Source organism: Eumetopias jubatus, unplaced genomic scaffold, assembly GCF_037043125.1.
Source record: "Eumetopias jubatus isolate StellerSeaLion01/CBP00866 unplaced genomic scaffold, mEumJub1_p1.0 scaffold_12, whole genome shotgun sequence".
Lineage (NCBI taxonomy): Eukaryota > Metazoa > Chordata > Mammalia > Carnivora > Otariidae > Eumetopias > Eumetopias jubatus.
This window is the reverse complement of record NW_028274818.1, coordinates 34,253,915-34,271,888: the sequence shown is the minus strand read 5'-3', so window position 1 is coordinate 34,271,888 and position 17,974 is coordinate 34,253,915. Positions and strand designations below refer to the sequence as shown.

General features: G+C 54.1%; 1 protein-coding gene across 1 annotated transcript in view; it reads left to right on the top strand.

Annotated features, from left to right (window-relative positions):
- The first annotated feature begins 434 nt into the window (after nucleotides 1–434).
- The window catches only part of PLXNA2 (plexin A2), a 204,372-nt gene continuing 186,832 nt past the window's right edge, over nucleotides 435–17,974 (top strand). Inside the window, exon 1 of the mRNA XM_028125850.2 lies at nucleotides 435–470. The gene's annotated coding sequence lies outside the window, so the exon portion shown is untranslated. The remainder of the gene's footprint in view (nucleotides 471–17,974) is intronic.

The window sequence follows — 17,974 nt, the reverse complement described above, 5'->3', positions numbered from 1 at the left end:
AAGCCAGGTTCCCGGAGGAAATGGGACTGTGACCGAACCGGGGAGCAAGAAGGGAAGGAAGCGCCGGGCTTGCTGATGTCAGAGGAGCCCGGAAAGTCGCGCTGGAAAAATCCTAAGACAGCCGGGGCTTTGCTGCTTCCCCAGGAGAGACACGGCCAGCCACCCCCACACGCCCCCTCGGCGCCTCCGGGTTCCCCCCCGCGAGCCGGCGACAGCGCGCGGCGGGGCTGCTGCGGGGCGACGGGGGACTGAGGGGCGCGCGGACCGGAGACCGAGGGGCCACTTCAGGAATACAGATAAGTGGCTGGCGGCTGGACGTGGATTTTAATGAATTTGGACTCCATGTGGATTTGGTCGTCCCCGTGATTGCGAGCTGCGGGCAGCGAGAGGGGCAGCGCGCCGCCCTCGGCAGCCGGCGGCCGAGGCGGACCGGCCGGGAGCGGAAGGACAGACCGACGTCGGCGAGCTGGGTAAGCGGCGCCTGGGGCCCGGCGCTCCGAGTCGCCGGCGCCCTCCGCCCTCTCCCCGAGCGCGCGCCCGGCCGCCTGGTCGGGGTCCCGGCCCCGGGCCCGGGGGCTCGGCTGCGGCGCGCGAGTCCCCGCGCGGGCTCGGCCACTTTCGCGGGCCAGAACGCGGCGTGCGCGCCGGTGCGGGCGGACTCAGAGCCGCCGCCTCCCGCCCGGGGCTTCCCGGCCGGCCGCCGGCTCCTGGCGGGGAGGGCGCTCCGCGGCGCGTCTCCGCCGCGCACCTGCTGGCACTCTGCGGCTTTGGGGAGCACGGAGGCGGCGGGGCTGTCCCGAGAGCTGGCGCCCAAAGCGGGCCTCGCTGGCACGAGCAAGGGAGCCCGGGGCCACTGTGGTCAGCGCTGGATTTGGGGGCGTTCACTCTAGTGCCGGAGTCCTTGGCGGCCGCTGGTCGTTCCTTTGGATCAGGGGACTTGGGAATGGAAAGGGAATGCATCATCTGCGCGGGGTCCGTGAGGCTCAGGGAGCGAGTCCAAGGCACTGAGTGGGGCTAAGTGCTCCATGACCCTCTCTGTGCTCCCTCGTGGTCAAGCACCCATCAACACCATCCCCTGGTTTGAGCAGCACGAGAGGGCTGGGGGCTGAAGTAGGAGATGGCCCAGGGTCCGAAAAGCTCCTTATAAGCCATTCGAAAATATTTCCCTCCATGCATTCCTTCTTGCCCCACCCCACAAGTGATGGAGGGATCTTAGAACATTCTAGCTCTTTTTATCCATCCCACAGGTAGTCTCTGTAAATATTAATCCTGGTCAGGATGAGCAAAGAGAGAGTCACCAGAAACTGCCATTCCAGGTCCGTGACAAATGTCCACCTGTTCGGCATGACCCTTGCCCTAGGAGGAGCTGCTTGCTCAAACTCAGCTCTGAGTGAGAGATGATGGGGGGTGAGGTGGGTAAAAGACTTGGAGTGCTAGGTCCGTTAAGAGTCTAGGAATGAGAGCCCCATGAAATGGGCAGTGAATCTGATCAGGTCTCCTGTAGGAATGTAAGATCCTAGGGTGACAGTCGCATACCAGAAGTGTCTATGAAAGGGACATAGGGACCCGACCAGTTTGGGGGGGGGGTACCAGCTGTAGCTTGTGGCAGTGGTCTGGGGCTCTAGCAGCTCAGAGGAACCCACACAGATGTGGGGATCCATTCATTCCCGTCCTGCTATTCACAAGCACAGTGGACAAGGTTTGTGAGCAGTTAAGATGGGTATCTGGGCTGGGCTGGTCGTTTTAAGATGAGTCAAGTTCAGCCCTCGCCTCCCCAACACAGAAGCAGGCTCCTGTCTTGCTGGGCTTCTTTCCCAGACCTTGAAACTTCATTCTTCCTTCTGGGCAGGCTTTGGATTCTGGGGCCTTCAACAGAGTGACAGAGCCCCAGAAGAGATGGCTCTGGCCGGAGGAATTCTGCTATTCCTAATTGAAATGCACAAGTTTTGTGCAGTCACCCCAGAAAGCTCCTGGAGTTGCTAGCAGCCCTCTCTCCTCTGACCTCCCTGCAAGAGAGGAGAATTCATTAACTTCCCCCTCACCTCACACAGCACTATTTGAAATAATTACCTGTGAGCTGTCCTCCTTGGCCTAGGGGGTGGTGATGGGGGGCCGGTGTAGAGTGATGGGAGAGGGTAGGGAACCTAGGAAGCTGAGAAAGATCTGTCAAGATATCCTAGTGAGGTTGTTTTTCTTTTCCATTCTTCCACCTGGCATTTCTGCCTTTTGCCCGACACTTCCACATCCCAGAACTTGCCCTCCCTGCGTTACCTGAAAGAGCCTTTCCCTCTTCAGGGACCTGCTGATAAAGGGAGAGCAGTGCAGACTGCCCTCTCTGCTCCTTCACTGTCCTCAGCAAATTGCATTAGAATGGGGCAAATTGGCTTGCAAAGCAGTTAAATGGAAATGACATTTGGAGCGATGTGCAGTGGGGATGCTGCTAAGGATCAGCAGGATCCAAAGGGGTAAAGTAAGGTACCAGAAGGTCTCCTCTGCAGAGGGGTCATGAGTCTGGCAGGAGAATCCCCCCCACCACTGGCCCTTCTCTTTAACAGAACAGGAGGATTGGGGTACCCCACAGTCTGGGCAACCCACAGCAGGGCAGAGGGGCTGGTTGGTCTTTCAATCCAAGTCCAAATGAAGAGGAAACGGTGGTGTTGCACATCCATCCCCCAAAAGAAACCATGTCGTTATAAGGTCAGTGACTCCCCTTTCAGAGCTGGCCTGAGTACCCATCCCTGTCCCCAAAGAGCTGGGGAGCATCCACCCACCCCAACATGCTTGACCATCAAAAGTTGCAGGTGTAGTAAATGTGTAAATTCCCCATCTGGTATGCTGGAGTCTGTGCTTAAAATGAGATGAACAAGAAAACCCTCCAAGAACAGCTACTTCTCCACTAGGCCCCTTTCCCATTTGCGAATAGTTTCGTTAATCTTTATTTCATGGGTAAGATACCGGAAAGCACAGGTGCAGGAGGGGCAAGGAGGGCCGCTGTTAAATATACAAGGCACCAGCCGGCAGCAGTGGAAGCGCACCTGTTCAGGTGCTATGGAATATTTACAGTGCTGAGTTCTCACTGTTTGGGGGTTTATAGTCTCTATCCTGCCTCCTTTCCTGCAGCTGCCACCCCAAGATACGAGGTTTGTTGTGGGGGGAGGCGGTTCCTGTCCCCAGCAGTAACAGCCCCCCCCAACCCCCCAGCTGTCTCTCCGCATTGCCACACAGCTGTCTTCACACACACAGACTGGGGCCCCATATACTTCTGTCCATCGTGGCAAATGGAGAGGTAAGGAGCTCCAAGCCCAGCCAAAGCCCCTACCCCCACCCCACCCCCTTCTTGATCGTAAAGAGCCCGGAGCATTGTGTTACAGTCTGTTAACTACAAATAATTCAGGACTGTCCACAGAGAAACTGGTGGAAACAGGCTTCGAGGTGCTGTCGTTTTACCGCTCATCTGCACCCCCAGCCCCATCGCCACCACCCTCACCCAGGGGCAGTCTGTTGTCAATTCACTATATGTGAATATAATATCTCTTCCTCCCCTCCACATATGCTCAGCTCCAACAATGATGAATGGAACGGATTCCCTTATGGGAAACAGTTTTTTCACTTAGTTACAAAGATTTCATGCCTGATTAGAGTAAATGAAGGCTGGGTGTGCGTCCACTTCTTTTTTGGTCATTTCTAAAGGTGAGCCCTGCAGAGACAGAGAAAGGCAGTTCTTCGCAGGGTCAAACGACTGGTCCCAAGGTGCCCTGGGAGGGACGGATGGTAAGAACGGGGCACCCCTTTTCTCCTCGGCTTAGCCCTCGGGCTCTCCGGGGCCCCACTCCCTGGCACTGGGGCATATGGAACCTCTTTATCTAGCTCCACACTGTTCCATCTGGAATTCCGAGGGCAGAAATGGAGGCGAGAAAGTTCTTTGTCAGGGAGCAGGGTCCCTACCAGGGGAGGGTGTAAAAGAAGAGGAGGAGGGGAGGGTGAGAGCTGAAAGAGAAAGCTTAGGCCTGAGCTGTGCAGAAGTTCCCGGCTCCTACAGTTGGTTAAGCATTAACCCCCTGCCCTGCCTTGGCCAGGTCTCCCGCTTGGGGGAAAAGATCGGTCTCAGAAACCCAGAAGCCCCGCAGGTGTTCCCTGCAGCCCCCTCTGGCTCAGCAGATCATGTGCGCTGTCTCCCCTCCTTGGTCCAGCCAGATGCTCAGTCCTGGCCCCCACCCACCCTCCCTCCCCTTCCCTGGCAGGGGCACCCTTTTCCCACCCCCTGTCCCTTCACCCAGGCATTGCCTACTGTTTCATGGCAGCATGCCTCTCAGCGACCAGGAAGTAGGGGGGCTGGTGGGGAGAAGTGATAGAAGGAAGCAGGCTGGTTCCACTCAAGACCCCAAAGCCAGAGCGCCAAGCTCAGGTTCAACAATGTTCCAAACATATGTATCAACCCACAGGGCCCAGGTTTGCTTGGGGCACGGAGTAGGGGAGAGTTTCTGTGCAAGTTTCCTTCTCCTCCAGGAACACTGGATTGTCCTGGTGCTTCTGTGATCTATCTGGCTGGCAGGTCCCTGTTCGGGCTCTCTGAGAGTGGGTCATTTGATCCAAGGCCATGTCAGAGCATTTCCAGTTCATCAGACCTGGCGCCTTGAACTTCAGAAGAAGAAAAAAAAAAAAAAAAAAAAAGCCAGCCGATGAACCAAGCATGCAGACCGACAAGATGCATGGCAAAGACACACGTGGAAAGCCCGAGTCCAGATGTAGGAACAGTCGCAGACACACAGAGAAGCAGGGTGACAGGGAAGGAAGATAAGGCCAGAGAGACTGACAGTGTGAACGGGGCACAAAGAGCTGAGAGCAAACACAGAAAACAAGTGGAAAAGAACAGTCTAGGCAGAAGGGAGCTCTGCTCCGTCTTCCCAGGCAAGGGGAGGCTCCATCTGGGCTGCAGTGGGAAGCTGAAGTAGCAGGTTATCTCCACTAGAGGGGGCTCTTGAAAACCAGGCTTGGCCCTAAACAGTGGTTTTTGTGCCTTTTGTGTGTGTGTGTGTGTGAGAGAAGAAAAAAAAATAGATATATTAGAAACTCCCAGCTGTCACTACCCAGAGACTACAACTGGTAAGGTCCTATTGCCAGTGGGACCTCTGGGCCGCCGTCTGGGAAAGGCGTCTGCCGCATTAAGTGGAGGTGCCCCAGCCGGGTGTGCAGCTAGGGAGAGGCCTGCCCGGACAGGATGCGTCTGGGGGTGGGCCCCGGGGAGGGGGGTGCCGTCTCGAGTCAGCAATCTGCTGGCCTGCCCGCCAAGAGGCTCTTGCCTTTCTTTATCAGCAGCAGAAGTTCTTGGCCCAAGCCCAGGACTTCACATGCCTGCCCCCCCACACCCCCTTCCAGCTCCTTAAATGTGGATTTTTGAGATCCTCCCGGGTGGTGGCAAAACTGCTCCTGAGGAGACTTTTTTAGAAAGACTTTTCAGGAACTGAACGCATGTCAACGTTGTATCGCTGATTTAATCTTTGTCTTCATATTCTCTGTGGGAGCCTTTCTCTGAATCATAATTCCCCCCTTTCATTTCAGCAGAGGACAGTATGGAGAGGGAATGGAGTCCAGAGGCTTTTCTCATCTGAGGAGATAATAACTGTCTAACAGGGTCTGGAAAAAGATTGAAGTTTGGGGACAGGCAGGGGGCCAGAGAGTCGCATCTTTTCAGATCTGATACCAGCCTCTGATGCCTCATCTTCACTTCCCTTTGGCTCCTGTTTACCTGAGGTCAAGCGGAGGGAGGGAAGGGAGGAGCAAGAAAAGAAAAGAGAAAAACAAGATAAATGTATCATGTATGAAAGTTTAATCCTGCTTTTCCTTGGCTAAAATTACTTTCGGTGTGAGAGATAAAAGGCAGTGGAGTTGCCCTCGGAAAGTTCAACTTGTCTTTGAGAAGGAAGAGGGGAGGGATCCTGGGTCTCAGCGTGAACAGCCCATGAATGAGCCTCTTTCCTCCGTGCCCCCCACAACAAGTTCTCTCTGAAGCTGAGAGGGAGAGGGAGAGGGAGAGGGAGGACGGGGGCGCCTCCAGGGCTTGTCTGCACTGTCAGGGAGCTCACGCCAGGCTTTCTCTTCCTGTCTTTACGCACCCTCCCTTCCCACCTTAGTTGCTTGTTTGGGTTTGCCGGGGACAGAAGAGGGGATGAGGGAGAACCCCAGGACACCCCTCCAACTTTACCCTTGGTATATGGATTGGTACACCACCCATCTTGCCCTTGCGCTGAACCAAATAGGAAGACACCAAAAGCAGACATTGGGATCCATTTACATTTAAACAAACAGAAGTGGATCACTTCCTTGCGCAGTGCTAGCAATGTAGTAGCTCCAAAACAAAGATGGAAAAGCAAGAGATCATCCCTCCGAGGAACAGCAGGCTGCAGGGAAGCAGGAATTACCTAAGCCAAGGATCCTCCAAGGAAACTTTAGTATAAGGCAGGATGGAGTTACCGGTCTACTGGAGGGGCCAGGGACGTGAAGGCACAGAAGCTCCTGGAAGCTTTGGCTCTGGTCCGTGGAAGGTGTAGATTTCCAGGAGAGAGACTCATATGCCTGACAATTTTGGTTGACTGTCAAGAATGACTGTCTAACATTGTCCCATTCCTCAGCTTCTCAGAACTACCCCTGATTCTTCTCATTCTCTGGGATTTTCAATGGACAGCCACGTTGTTGTTTTCTGTTTCTGTTAGTCAACATCCGAGAGCAAGCTCTCCATGGCCCACACTCCTGAGGGCTTTCCACACCGCATTCTATGCAAATTGCATCCCTTTCCGGTCCTCTTGAGCTGGCGGCAGAATGCCCACGTGGTTCATCAGGAAATGTTATTACTCATTGGTGTTCACATTTCAGTGTCCAGAATCCTGCTGTTAACTCACCCACTCTTACCTGAATGAACTCATTAAATGGATCAGACCCAAGAGGGAAAAAAAATTCGGATTTTACCCTACACCCTGGCTGGGCAGGCAAGCCAAGTCCACCAGCCACCTCTGCCCTGTTTCCTACCTTGGAGAAGGAACCAATCTCTTTTTAAGGTTTCTGTCCAGAAAGAAGGCAGGGAGAGTGAATGGAAGGTGGCTCAAAGGAGGAAGATTTCAACTCAATGGAAAAACTTTATCCAATCCAGTAGTGGATGGCCATACTCTCCTTGCATCTTAAAATGGTCACATAAGATCTGGGGTGGGCAGACCCTGCATTGGGATGGGGTGGGGGCGTGGGGGGCATGCTTGGGGCTTCAAGAGGCCTTTGATCTATGCGTATATATGTAAATATATGTATATTTGTGTGTGTATATGATATATACGTGTGTGTGTGTGTGTGTGTGTGTGTGTGTGTGTGTGTGTGTGTGAAGAGAAAAGTTTATGATACCCCCCCAATGTACGGAACCACTAGACTCCAGTGTCTGGGGCCTCTGCCTGTCCTCCTTTTCTGCCTTCAGCTCTGGTTGTGGAACTAACCCAGTGCCTTCCCCATGTCCCAAAGTCATAGGCCACTCACTCTCAGGGTAAACGAGAAATCCAGGGACAAGACAGCCTCAGCAGGTCAGGGAAGCCCCAGGCTTTGTCACTGCTCTGCGACTCTGGACAAACTGTGGAACTTCTCTGAGCAGAGGCTCCTCCCATGAAGGGCGAGAGGGAAGATTCAGGAAGGGAGGAAAAGGAGGTAAAAAGTCCCTGCCTGCCCTGTAAAGGCAGGGGGACCAGAGAGCAGACAGAAGTGGCAAGAGGGGATGTTTCTGCTTTGAAGTGGTTTCCTGCTTCATAAAAGCGAAAGGCCTCGGCTGGGCTGGGTAAATATTACGTTGGCCTCTGACCTCCCACCTCCCTTGACTGCTCCCCTGGCTTCCCCCCCCCTTTTTTTTTCTCCTGAGCAACAGAGATACCTGAGAGAGAAGAGCCTACTTTCTCAACTTCAGGGTCCTCAGCAGGAGCCTTGGTCAAAGCCAGATGGGAAGACCAGGCTCCTTCCCTGTCCCCAGACATGATGGCCTTCTTCTGAGTCAGCAAGCTCTACCTGCTCTCCGCATGGGCCATGTTGGCTGGTGGTGGTGGTGCATTCCCAGAGAAAGGGGGGTCAGGACCTCACAGTCGCCTGACAAGACTGGCCTGCCCACCCTCACCCCAGCCACCTAGACCTTCCTGCCAAGTCCTTTGACATTCTGTGGAATGAAAACCCACACCAAATGAACACATTTCAAGTCCACCACCCGATTCTGAGGGATCCCCCAGGGTGTGGAGCCCTTCAGCTTTCTGGACCAGAGGACCCAGCTGTGAGACACTTGCGGGGAATGATGTGAATTGCATGTGACACTGGGAAGCCACACCTGGCACCCTTGTGTAGGAGGCTTGGACCTCTCCCCCTCCCCGCCCCCCGCCCCGCCGAGAAGGGTGTCAGAACAGATGGCCAGGAAGGGTCTGGTGTCAGAATAAGGTCCTAATGCACAGGAACAAAGGACCTTCCCTCACACTTATCACTCTTCCTTCTTCCTAAAAGATTCCTCACCTGCCCACTGGGGGTCATTCAACATTTGCTCTCTGATCACAGGAGGGAGGCAAGAGGGAGCCATGAGACCCTCCAGGAGAGTCAGCCCCTGCCCCTAATCTTGTACCTCAGTTTCTCCATCTCTACAGCAGGAACGAATGCTTTTCATGACTACCCAAGCACCCTCACTTCCCTTTGTTTCTGGAGCCAGGCATAGGGAGATAGTTAGGGAATTTGGAAAAATGACAATTGTTGCAAATGTGCAAAACTATTCTAAAATTTGGAGCAGGAATAAAGCCAAGCTAGGGACATTTTTCTCCTCCTCTCTCTCTCCCCCTCTCTCTGAATTTGTTTGGAACTTTCTGAGAAAATAAGATTTTATTTAAAAGAAATCTATATGCTAAAGGTTCTTACATATAAAAATACATAAAAGTCTCAGTGGAGACTGGAAACTGAGAGGAAAGGAAGTAGTGACCCTGGCATTGGGGCCACATGCATGGCTCATGGGTAACACTTAACCAGTGGGGCTGGATTTTGAATTTGAATGTTCAGTGGGGCTGGATTTTGAATTTGAATGTTCAGTGGGGCTGAACATTCTGAATGTGCTACCCTTAGGGTTTCGGTGGCTTTGGCTGTAAGAGTTGAGATGAACGATACTGTCGTAGAACTGGTAAGTTGGCATATTTCTGGGAGTCAGCCTCCCATGGCAGGAGAAGGGGCAGATCTCATAGGCCTCTGGCTGCCTGCCTGCAATAAGGCTTGCATGTCTTCCTGCAGTGAGAGCTCCTCAGAGCGTGAGTATTAATGGGGCAGACTCAGCATGAAGGGCATTGGCAGGAGCTGGGTCCCAGAGCCCACGCTGGACCTTGGGCCTTAGGGATTGGATCCTTGGCCAGCGCTGATCATTGGACAGAACGGGAGGATGGCTGGTGAGTTGCATCAGCTGCTGTCTCTTAGCCCAAGCAGCAGCCCCCCCTCCCCCGCCCCGTCCAGCTGAGGCACAAGGAGCCTTATCCCCTGTTGGAAGTGCAGAGCACGGGAAGGCCCTGGAAGGAGAGAATCCTATGCATTGACAGCATTGTCCAAGAACCAGCTGTGGAAAATCAGTGTGACAAGGTGCCTTGATTTTTTTTTTTTTTTTGTAAATCACTTTTGAAAAAACAACTTGAATTACAAAAGAAATGGGTGTTATATGTAGAATACCTGGAAATTGTCTCTGAGTATTTGATAGCAGCTTTTACTCAGGCTCATATCATAGATGTGAAACCCGTGTCCAAACCAGGTGAGTAGATGGCCCTGAGTAGTCACACAGCAAGTGGCCCTTCACGGCCCTCCATGAGCAAGGAGGTGTGTTTGCCCCAGCCTAACCCAGCACTCTTGAGCCCTTAGCCACATTCTCTTCCAGTCTCTCAGTTCCCAGCTCTGCCCAGCGACCTCCCCCATCTCTCTCTCTCTCTCTCTCTCTCTCTCAAGATTTTATTTATTTGTTGAGAGAGAGTGAGCACACAGAGGGAGAGGGAGAAGCAAGCTCCCCACTGAGCAGGGAGCCTGATGCAGGACCCAATCCCAGGACCCTGAGATCATGACCTGAGCCAAAGGCAGACACTTAACTGACTGAGCCACCCAAGCGCCTCTCTCTCCCCACCCCCCCACCTCAGGCTTGAGCAGGCAGGCAGCTCACAGTGAAGCAGTAGTCCCTGAGAACCAGTGTCTCCCCCTCTCTGCCAGTCTGCGGGCGCTAGGACACCCAGACTGCCTCTCCTTGGAGCTGCACAGTGTGGTGGAGAAAGGCCCCCCTCTTTTCAATTGCTCCAACCAGCTTTCCTCCATCCCCCGCAAGCCTTGCTATTTGCACAGTCAATGGTTCTGGCAAGGCCAGGCCGCCCCTCCCTCCCCGAGAGGCACTGTGGGCACTGTTTGTGTCTCGGTCTCTATAGACTCAGCATTCACCACTTGAAGAGGGTGAGACAACAATGGCCAGAGCAGCTGCCTGCCGACGGGGCTGCCGGGGAGGCTGCCGGGGAGGCTGCCGGGGAGCGGCAGGCCAGCCAGAGTTTGTGCACCATGCACCTGTGAGCTTTCTCAGGCAGCCAGGGCCAACGCAGAGGGAATGAGCAGGGCAACCAGGATCCAGAGGACCTGGTCCAGGCCACCTGATTGGCTCCCTCCACATGCCTGCAGCTTTCTTGGCCGAGTCTTCCACCAGCTGTGCAGTCCCTCAGGGCCTGGGGGAAAAAGCAGGGTCCCCGGCCCCTGGGAGGCCGCCATTTTTACCCTTAGGACAGGAAGAGGCAGGACACTTGCTCAGGTAGAAAAAGACAGGGACGCTCCGCCAGGAGCCCGCCCCCAGGTAGAAGAAAGGTACATTACTTGCAGAGATTGAAGTGGGTGCAATATGATTTCATTTGATTGAACATGCAATTATTAAATATGTGCTGTGTGCCAAGTGTTCTGGGAGGAAGGCATGTCCCTGTCCAGGCTCGTGACAGGCTTGCAACATGGCAAGGGAGGCAGGGGATGCACAGAAATGATGCCCGTACAAGTTCAGTGTAAGTACTGTAGGGGGGCACGAGAGAGGGATTAACCAGAGCCATCTGACCAGAAGGGACCCTCCAGGGAGGGAATGAGCCCTACTGCATTTGGGGAATTTAAACAGAGGTTGGAAGATGACAGCCGGGTCTCAAGAAGGGATTCCTCTGTGGAGCAGAAAGGGACAATGGGTGATGGCTGAGATCCCCACCCACTTCCAGGCCTTGTAACCTGGAGTCCCTGTTTGCTGCTCGGTAAATACAACAGAGGAAAAAGGCTCCGTTGGAAGTGAAGTGGAGTGTTGGCCCAGGGCTTGTGAGAATGACCCGCAGCTGCTGGCCTTAATTTCACAGCAAACAGAGCGGGTTCTCACCCCTCCACCCCCACGACTTTCCTCCAAGCTTGGTGCCAGCAAGGCTAGGCTGGGCTAAGCCCTGGTCTCCCCCAGAGCCAAAATTCTCGTAATCACATGAAAGTGAGCACTCCGTCCACAAGCAGGGGCAGACCCGCGGAACGGAGTCTTGGTCAGCTCTCTGCTTATGCAGCTCTAACTTCTAATCATTGTCATAAACAGGACGGAAGCAGCTGCTCACTCCAGTCTATTATCAGCTTGGTTGGAGACAGAGAAATTTAAATGACAGTACGATGCTTAGCAAAGAAACGAAAGTCAGTGTTAAAAATAAAGAAAACAAGACAGCTTGTTTCATCGAAATGGAAGGGTTATTAAACAGCCCCGAATTAATCAGTGATCTGCCAGGGCTGGGAATTGAAGAGCAGCGGGGCCAGGGGAGAGAGCTGGGAGAAGGTGGGTGGAGAGACGTCCTGGGGCAGGTAGGGACTGCCTGTTCTCTCCTCTAGGGCTGCCTGCCGGGACTGGGGGAAATGGGTAGGTCTTCAGAGGGGCAGGGGCAGCTAATTCTCTGCCCCACAGATAAGAGTGGGTAGGAGGCCCTGCAGACTTTGGTATCCCAGCCTCTCTCCTTACAAAGTCCTGCTTCTGGAATCTTTCCATCAGCCACCACCCGCACCAGCCCTGGGGGCTGTCTCCAGCCCTGCACCTTCCCACCAGCCAGGGCTGGGTGGCAGCCGAATGGCTTTCTGTGGTGGCCAGAAGCTCCCCACCAGGCCCTTCCCTCTCTCCCAAGGAGTCCTCAAGATCTCAACTCTGAGTTGAGCTCCTGATACCCTACCCCCATTCCAAAGGGCATCCCGAGTATGACCAGGCTCTCCCGCACAGGCTGTGGGAGGGGTACGCCAGTGACATAGCATATGGGGCATTCTTAGTGAGCTCTAATATCACTGCGCAAATGGCAGTTTCTATTACATGGGCGGGGGGTGGGTGTCCTGGGTCCTGAGAACGCAACCGCAGAAGAAAGGTTTTCCAGAGGGCACAGAATGGGTCTGGCAGAGAAGCAGACCTGCTCACACCTTGGCAGGGCCGTGGGAGGGGAGGCCGTGGCTGAGCACATCTGCATGCACGTGTGCACCCATCTGGCTGTGCAACATGTTGGATCTTGAATCAATCACTCCGAGAGCATTTTCTCTGCTCTTTGACCTCCACATTCTTTCTCTTCACCCCTCTCTCCCTCCTGCTTCCCTCCTGGCTGTTTACCCTTTTCCAGGCTCTTCTCTCACACCCCATTCATCATCCGGGACCAGATTCTCACTCAGGGAGTTCTTTTCATCTCCTGGCCCAGGTCCCCCCTCCCCCCCCCCCCGCCCCCCGGTGCTGCACCAGCCTGCATTCCCCCTGCTTTCCCTCCAGCACATTCTTCTCTACCCGTGTCAGCCTCTCTGATAACTGTGTCCTTCACTTTCCCCCCCAGAAGGGCTGGGGTCCTAGACATCGCGAGCTGATAGGATGACAAGGGTCTCAACCGAGGGGCTGATGCCGCTCCAGGGGGTAGGGGTCCTGCAGACCGCGTGCTTATGCATCTTGGCACCGACAAGCCCCCTCAGTGGATGGAACTCTTTCTGGATTGGCAGCCCCCTCCCGGTCCACATGTGTCCCTTTTATCCAGCTCCAGAGCACTCCTCCTGCTCCGTGTGCAGGGGTGTGAACGTGCCTGTTACTTAAGAGCGGCTGCCTGGCAGCTCGGGATCTTTTCGGCAGGAGCTCTGAGTCTCAGACAAAGAGAGGAGAAGAATAGAAACTGAAGGTGGGAAGGTACAGGGTGGGGACACAGCCTGCTTAAGAAGCTTCCTCTTAAAAGGAGTTACAACTTTTTATAGGAAGGCTGGCTGTCAGTTCAGAAGAGCACTGGAGGGGAGGATCAGACAGGGGGACTTCACCCCACATGCTGGCCAGACCCGGTATGGGACGAATCCGGAGAATGCGGAGCTCCAGCCCAGGGACCGTCCTCAGCATGGACTCCTTCTCCTCCTCCCAAGGGCTGACTTTCCTCTTTCCTCCTTCCCTCCCTCTCTCCTGCCAAGGGCACCTGGATGAATCACCAAGAGCAGCAGAAGTGGCCCTTAAATCACCCTTGAGTTCAGAGGAAGTGGGAGGTGAGTTGGAAAGCGTGGGACCCAGGGAACTGGGGAGAAAAGCGACAAGGGACCAGCGGCACCTAGGTCCTCCCAAGAGGCCAGAGCCTCGGGAGCTTCCCCGTCCTAAGAATCTCGGTCACCTGGCTGAAACAGAGCCTCCAGCCTTTGTCACCAGCACATACTGGGCAGCCAGTTGCTGCCAAGGAGGTGATGTCCTTGTGCAGTGTTTCTCCAAAAACAGAAACAAGAGTCACTGGTGTTTATCCAAAGCGATAGAGTTTGCGGAACACTTTCCACACCCATTGTCTCATGGATTCTCACCACAGCTCTGCGAGGTGTCCTTCCACAGCTGGGAAACTAGGGCCCCAAGAGGTTAAATAACAGGTTCAAGGTCACCGAATTAGGAAGTGATTAAGCGAGACCAGAGCCCAGGTCTGTTCCCAAAGCCCACAGTGTCTTCCCTCTGCCTGCTGCCTGGCCACACGCACCATTTGACCCCCTTACAGAAGAGCCCTGTTCCGGAGCCTTCTGAGGGGATTCTCACCCCACCCCACTCTGCGCTTGATCACTCTCGCTGTCAGTTGGCCATTTATTATACACATTTTGTGTGCTCTTTGAACTTGTTCAGTTTGTGTCTTTGAGCTCTCTTGCCTTTTCCTGCACGAGCTCTGTCTGTGTTGTGCGTCCTTCACCGACAGAGCTGGTGGCCCCTCCTATTCTTCTTCATCCTTCTGCCCACCTCATCCACCTCCCAGTGACATTTGCTATTTCCCCAGCGGGTTCAAGATGAACCTTCCCGAACGGTTCACCCCTTCTTCATTACCTCTGTCAGTTACGGCAAATCGTTGAGCCAAGGGCGTTAGTTCACGCCTCGTCTAAGGGCAGACTAGTCGCTGAGAAAAGCACATGAGCATCTCCATGTCCGCTCTCCCCTGCTCGGAGCACAGAACTGAGTGAGAGGCATCATGCTACCCCTGCATGGGATGCCGAAGAACACAAAGATTATTCCTGCACTCTTACCTGGGAGCCTCTAATTCCACGGAGAGATAGCACACAGTCATCTAACAAGAGAGCCAGCAACAACAATGCAGCATGTGCTAAAAACAACAGTTTCTGGTTGACTTTGGAGGAGAGAGAGGTGATTAGGGGTGGGGATATCCTAGAGGCTTCCTGCAGCTTTGAAGGACGCACAGAGCTTGGATAAGCCAAGAAGAAAGTTGAGACAGGTGCTCCAGGGAGAGCAGCTGTGGCCGTGAAATTCTGCAAGGTGTCCTGGGGACTCAGCACGTGAACCGGTTTGTTGGGAGTGGAGTCACTCTGGGAGAGGGGGAAAGGGAAGCTGTAGAAAGAAGAGCCAGCTTGGGAAGAACTTGAACTTGGGTACTTGGCAGTCCAGCCTTGAGTGTATCTGGGCAACAGAAGGAGTTGCCATAGGTGGATATCACACTTGGCCATGTGCCTGGCAAATAGACAAGGAGTTTGAAGCACAGGAAATGATGCAGTACGAGGCACACCGGGGAGGAGATTTGTGGGCAAATCTTTGCTGCCAGGGTCTGTGTCCGCGGATAGTCTCTGGGCCAGTCTTACATGTCTCAAGGAGACACCAGGCTTGCTGGTAAAGAGACCCACTCTTGAACTTTGGAAAGCCTGACTTTTGGAAAAGGGCTGGGTTTTAAAAATGCACCTTGATCTGGCCCCAGTGGCTCCCTTCTTTCCCTGCCATGAGGATGAAACAACAGTGGTAGGGGAGTGCTCCTTGTCCCTGGAGCATGTCAGTGGTCAGTGGCCAGCTCTGGGAGCCACCAGGGAGCAGAGAGGCAGGAGGGTCTGCTCGAGAAGGAGGAAGTGCCAGGGAATGGCCAGGGCCATTACAGTTTTCCTTCAAGAGAGGAAAGACGGGGCAGCTTGCAGGGGAAAGCAAGTGGTGTTTAGGGCCAGGCCATCGCCAGAGAGCCGAGGTGAACGCCTGGTGTTTTGTTTGGGTTGTTTCTTCCTCTCCCTTTCTCTCCCGCTGCTGTGAATTGGAGCTGTGTCATTATTCTTTGAAAACATTACAGTTAATGGCAGCATAATATGCCATTATGTGGAGTAACCGTAATTTATTTAACAATTTAGTCAGGCACTTTCTACCCTGTGTCCTGCTCTCCTGCCCCATTTCAACCTCAGAGCCCCGTGGCTCTCCCGTGTTCAGTAAGGTTGGGGTGAGAAGGCAGGAGATAACGTCTCCAGGCTCCTTGGAAAGATCATTTGGAATGTCTCTGGAAGGTGACTGCCAGCTAGCAGACCCCTTGCCACAAAACAGCCCCCAAATCCACCATGTAACAGATATCTCAACCCACACCTCCCCACACATCCCAGCCCTGCTTCATTACCAAAATAAAATGGGAGGCTCAGGTTTTGACCTTTAAAATAAAGTACTTGCCAGATCTTCCTTAACATTCTACTGGGTTTTCCCAGACCAGTGATAAGAGGGTTTGGTTGAAAAATAACATCTAAATAGGTAGGCAAAGCGGAATAGTGGGGAAAACATGGCCATCAGAAGGTCCTCCTTCCTAGCCGAATGACACCTCAGCCTCGCTGAGATTTGGGCTTTTCATCAGCGAAATGGGGAGAAGACTACCCATCTCTCAAGATAATCACAAAACTCCAGTGCGTATGCAAAGGATCTAGCGCAGTGTGCCACACAGCAAGGGGTTAATAAATAACATAATAACAGTAGCTCTTCTTTATTGTTTTGTGTTATAGGAAGCAAATAGCAGTGGCTATTTTATGCTACCCATGGCCCCTGGGGTACGAAGGCTCCTAGCATGAATCTGACTCGGCTTAGCAAAGCCATATCCCCCACGTTGATGCCTAGCCTGCCTTTGGAAGGAGACTGAGAATTTCTTTTTCTGTCCGTTCATCCCAGAATGCCTACCAGAACAGTAACCCCACTTCTAGGATGGTTGAAGCAGGGGCCAGCTCAGAGTCAGGGGAGAAGCGGAGCGACCTTTCAAGGCCCCACGCAGTGCAGAGGGCAGGCTTGCTCCCAGGGCTGGATGTTCAAGAGTCCCGCTAACTTGCCGAAATTCTTTCTGCCCCAGGGGTGGGGTGGCCATGGCCAGTCATGCTCCTCCCTGGCCATCCCCCAGAGGGGGTTGAAGAGGGCAGAGCCCATGGAAGCGGGGGAGGGGTGGCGGGGCAGGCAGCTGCTTGAAATTGATTGCTCTTGTAGTTTAGTTTAGACCATGGGCTCTCTCAGCGCTGCCCGGGTGGCGACCTTTAGATAATAAAGGGAATTCTGGGAGATTTCTGACAGGCCCATGACATATGGGGCAGGTCTGCAGGGTCAGGCGGTGTATCTCCCTGCTTCTGGCCCCAGGGTAATGAATCTTGTTTTGACTTTGCAAAGCCAGCCCCGGCACTGCCCCAGAAAGGAGCCGAGCCCCCTCCCCTCCACCGGCCCTCAAGTGTGTATGTGTCTTTGGAACCCTTCATAATTCAGGGAGACACCTCCAAGCTTTTACAGCCTGTGGGGGGAGAGGACAAACACTGCATGCTTTGCTAAGGCCCTGGGAGAGCTGGTGTGGTTTCCAGGGCCCCATCAGAGCCCACGGGGAGAGCTGGGAACAAAAACAACAGAAACCCCTCGCCTGGTGTAAAAACAAGCAATGGTCCGGTAACAGGGCTGGGAGAGGAGCTGGGGTGGGTTGGAAGGAGTCACAGAATATCCCATAGGGTTCTAAGGGTCTGCAGGTGACACCCCCACTCCTCTGGGCAGGTGCAGCAGAGAGAATGGGAACCAGTCTGCAGGAAAAGCCCCACAAGCGAGAGACGGCAAATACCATCTCTGATCCCACTGGGGACGAAGTGGTGAAAGGCCACGCGGTTGAGGTCTCTGGGCCTCTGTTTGGTGCTGGGTGAAAGAGGAGGTGTGTTTGCTGCCATCAGTTCCCACGGAGACGTGGAGATTGACATCTCTAATACTTCGCCCGCGATGGCAGATGCAAACGCGCGTGCTTGCACGGGCCTGTCTACACAACCCTCCCCCCAACGCCCAGCCAAGATGGTAGAGAACGTTGTTCCCCCCCACTCCACCCCACCCCACCCCACCCCCGCTCTGTTAGTTCTCTAGGGCTGCTCTATCGAAGTGCCACCAACAGGGGGACTGCAACAACTAAAATGTGTTGTCTCGGTTCTGGAGGCTACAGGTCGTGTCTGTGAGGCTGGCGGCTCCTTGCAAGGGCCACGAGGGGAGGGTCCGCGCCAGCCTTTTCTCCTAGGCCTGTCGAGGGCCGTCTTCTTTCTCTTTGTGTCTCTCCACCTGATCTTCTTCCCTCTGTGCCTATGCCTCTGTGTCCAAATTTCCCCCTTTCTGTAAGGACACCAGTCATTTGGATCAGGGCCCAACCTAATGACCTCATTTTAATTACCTCTATAAAGTCACTGTTCTCCAAATAACAGTCATATTCTGAGG